The sequence below is a fragment of the Miniopterus natalensis genome, chromosome 5 (genome assembly GCF_054644295.1).
Source record: "Miniopterus natalensis isolate mMinNat1 chromosome 5, mMinNat1.hap1, whole genome shotgun sequence".
Taxonomy (NCBI): domain Eukaryota; kingdom Metazoa; phylum Chordata; class Mammalia; order Chiroptera; family Miniopteridae; genus Miniopterus; species Miniopterus natalensis.
This window is the reverse complement of record NC_142085.1, coordinates 53,460,065-53,463,812: the sequence shown is the minus strand read 5'-3', so window position 1 is coordinate 53,463,812 and position 3,748 is coordinate 53,460,065. Positions and strand designations below refer to the sequence as shown.

Genomic DNA, 3,748 nt, shown 5'->3' with positions numbered 1-3,748 from the left:
ACGGATCATTAAGAAGTTTCACCTGGCATACTTTTAAAACATGCTCTATTCCTCTTTAGGTTAAAGCTGTGTTTTTCTGCCTTATCTCACCTTTCAAAACTAGATATTTTTTAAAAACAGATATCTGGGGGGAGATGTTTTAATAAACAGCTCAGAATACAGTCACTAACGGTCTCAACTTCAGTTCCTTTGTGACTTAAAAATCAAGTGTTTATTTTGAAAATGCCTTCAGCAAGAGTACAGTTTGGGATTTATTTCATGTCACAGATTAAATTATTGCTCACTTACTTCCTTCACTTGAAATGCATAATTAATATTTCACAGCAAGTTTAGATTAGTCCTTACATTTTCTTCTTTACTTAATTTTCAAAGTCACTTAAAGCCATCGGAGCCCTGGTATTTTTACATCACAAACCATAAATCAAGTTAAATGTTGGAGTCAGGGAGCCCTAATGCTACATTTAAATCCAAAGCACTGGTAACACTACTGTTTATCTAGCTATGTTACAGGCTGTCACACAACAATAAATAACCTCAAAAGTTTTACAGCTTTTTTGTTGGAACAGTCACAATTCAAAAACAGGAAAATATTGCACAAATTAATGATGAAATTATAGAGCATATGAAAGCTCTACTCTTGCTACTTCCATTGTAAGATGTTGTTGGGGCTTCATAGTATAATTTTTAGACCTTAAATTCTTTAAAAATCATCTCATAAGCATCATTTTGAAGATATATTCATTTTAAAGAGTTAAATAAAAAAGCATGACCATATCTACTTGTGGGGAGGGAAAATTATAATGCTCCCATCTGAGGCTAGGGCAAACACGTGATCTAAAAACTATAAATCTGTCTTCTTATGGGTGATTGGTGTGAGAAAAAGTGAAACCTAATATTGAAACAGAGTCCTTAAAAAGATTTCTTGCACCATTTCAATAACAAATGAGCAATGAATAATATTTGTATGATTGCATTTTAAGGAGGTTCTGCTTTCTCTTTGTTCTTTTCATTTAAAAGTAGCCAAGCAAAGCAAAAACAAGTAAACAAAATAACATAATAGAAAATAACAAAGTTAATAGCCAAACCATAATGGGGTTTGCATTTTTGGAGGGAGCACTGTGAGACTTACATGTATATGCTAGCTCTCCAGTCACACAGATACATTGACCCTGGGCTCAACAACCTAATTGTTGTTCCAACAGGCAGAACCTCCCTAAGCCTCAATTTCCTCAACTTTTGAACTACAGTAATAATGAGGATAATAAGACCTAATTCTTATTATTTGTATGAATTATATTGAAGTAATGTATGTAAATAATAACAGTAATTCTATTGGGATTAAATGACGTATGCACAACACCTCCCCTGGCTGTTGATACATGACAGGTTTTGAATGAATTTGGTATGTGTCAGGTGATTGTATATGCAAGGCAAGAAAGTTGCCTGTCTTATTTGTCTAAGTGACATCCCCAGCACTTAGAACATGCATGATATGTGGTACATGCTCCTTAGCACTTAAATGCGTGTGTGTATTTTGTGCTTAGGTATGTATGATGGAGGCGTTTCTAAGATTCATTGAGCCAGTATGTGTCCCAAAATATTGTTGAGTACCAAGTAAGAGAAAATTCAGGAAAGACTCTCATAGAAAGCTGCCAGATTTAGCAAATGAAAATACTAGACACCAAGTTATATCTTAATTTCACATAAGCAATGAATTTTTCAACTCTATGTCTCAATAATACATAATACTTGCACTAAAATTTATTTGATATTCACCTGAAATTAAAATTTTACTATATGTCCTGTATTTTACCAGCATGAAGATACAGGTAAAAGCTCTCAGTTGTAAAGAATGAAGTGATTTATATAAAATCAAATAATAATTATGATAATAGCAGTAGCACCTCGCTTAGTGTAACTGGCTCTTTCCCCCAGCTCTTGGCAATAGAGTCACAACAGTCTTGTTTGAGTTTCTGGAAAATACCAGATTTTTTTTTTATGGTGGGGTATTTGTGATTTCGTCTGCCTGGAAGAAACCACCCCTCATCTTCAAACACATCCTTCTTAGGCTCTTATCAGCATCTCAGGCTCCTGGATGCTCCCAGACCAGAGGTCTCTTTCCTGATTCTTACCTCAGGTTTATGCTTACAGCCTTTCAAACAATGGGGCTTGTTTCTTTCAGCACTTATCTCACTTCAAAATTATGAATTAATGAAGGAAATTATATGATCAATACCAATCTCCTCTACTAGATTATAAACTCTGTGACAACTCTTTGTCTCTCAATTGTAACCACAGCATTCAGCATATGGGGTCATGTTTTTAATATAAAACTGTACTTCATTTCAAATGAAGGATGCTCAACTTTGTGATTAAAAGCATGGGCCTGATTGCCAGGCATCTCGGATATAGAATCGGCAACCCCACCCTCCCCCATCACATTCTAATTTCCTGTCCTCAGGACATGTATTTAAACTCTCTGACCCTCTTTCTTTCTCTCATTTTAAATTGGGGCTAACAGCATTTCATTCCAGTGCTGTTCTAAAGATAAACCAAATGTTTGCAAAGCATTTTGTGTAGTCCTTGAATCTAGCAAATGCTCAAGAAAAGGGAGCAAGAACAATAAAACAATAGCTGAGAGGCAAAACCAACCAGTAATAGAATTTAAAAGAGAATTTATTTCTGATTGTGCTGCCCATGGAAGGCTTTATACAAAAAGGGAAACTTAAGTCAGGTCTTGAATTAGGTGGGGGTGTTGGGAGATGCTGGGAGGGATTGGTGCAGTTATTTCAGGCCTTGTCCTAGAGCCCAAAGTTAACACCTGAGCGCTCAGAGTCCCTATAAACTAACAACTCAAAATATAGTTTATTATCATCCCCTGGGAGCTTGTTAAAAATGTAAAATTTTATGCCTTAAATTTATGAGTGAGGAAATAACGATTCAGGGTGACACCCAAATCCTCACTGCTAATAGAATATGAATTTTTGAGCCAGTAAAGGTTGCCCCTAAGGTGACCGGCCTACTTTGCAGGATGCCTGGGAGTCATGATTTACTTGTCCCTAAAAGACAAATAAACAAACAAAACACACCAAGCTATAAAATCTTAGGCTCTGCCCCCAAACTACTGGATCAAAATCTGAACTTGACCCAGCTCCCCAGGTGACTTGTAGTTACAGTGATGTTTGAGGGAGCGCCCTTTGCAAAGTGTGATTGTCAGACCAGCAGCATCAACATTACCTGGCAACTGGTAAGAAATGCAAATTTTCAGGCCTACGGGCTTGTAGGTGGCTGCCCTCTCTGAGTGCTCGTATAACCTCTTCTTTGTGCTGGGCTGATAGATGGTGGGGTGGCTGGAGGGGAGAGTTCTCTGGTGTTTCTTTCATAAGGGCACTAATCCCACAGAATCCCATATCAGACTAGGCACTACCCTCAGGACCTTATTGAACCCTAATTACTTCCCACAGGCCCAGCTCCAAAGACCATCACTCTGTGGGTAAAGGCTTCAACCCCTTAATAGGAATTTTTTGGGGGATACAAACACTCAATCCATAACACCTTCTTAATAAAAAACCCTGGGGTAAGGCTCAGAGTGTGGCCCAACAATCTGTGTTTTAACCCCCCCTCCCCCCAAGTGATCCTGATACACACTAAAGATTGAACACTGCCTGAATATAGAAATTACCTTGCAGTTTCTTAGTGCTGATGCTGGGGTCTGGCTGAAGCCTGGTGACTTTAAAGCACATCCAAG

The 3,748-nt window shown here is 37.7% G+C and overlaps 1 non-coding gene across 1 annotated transcript; it reads left to right on the top strand.

Annotated features, from left to right (window-relative positions):
- The first annotated feature begins 2,907 nt into the window (after positions 1 to 2,907).
- On the top strand, positions 2,908 to 3,056 carry LOC148093099 (U12 minor spliceosomal RNA). The gene has a single exon (XR_015714625.1). It is a non-coding gene; the product is annotated as a U12 minor spliceosomal RNA (small nuclear RNA).
- The last annotated feature ends 692 nt before the right edge of the window (positions 3,057 to 3,748 follow it).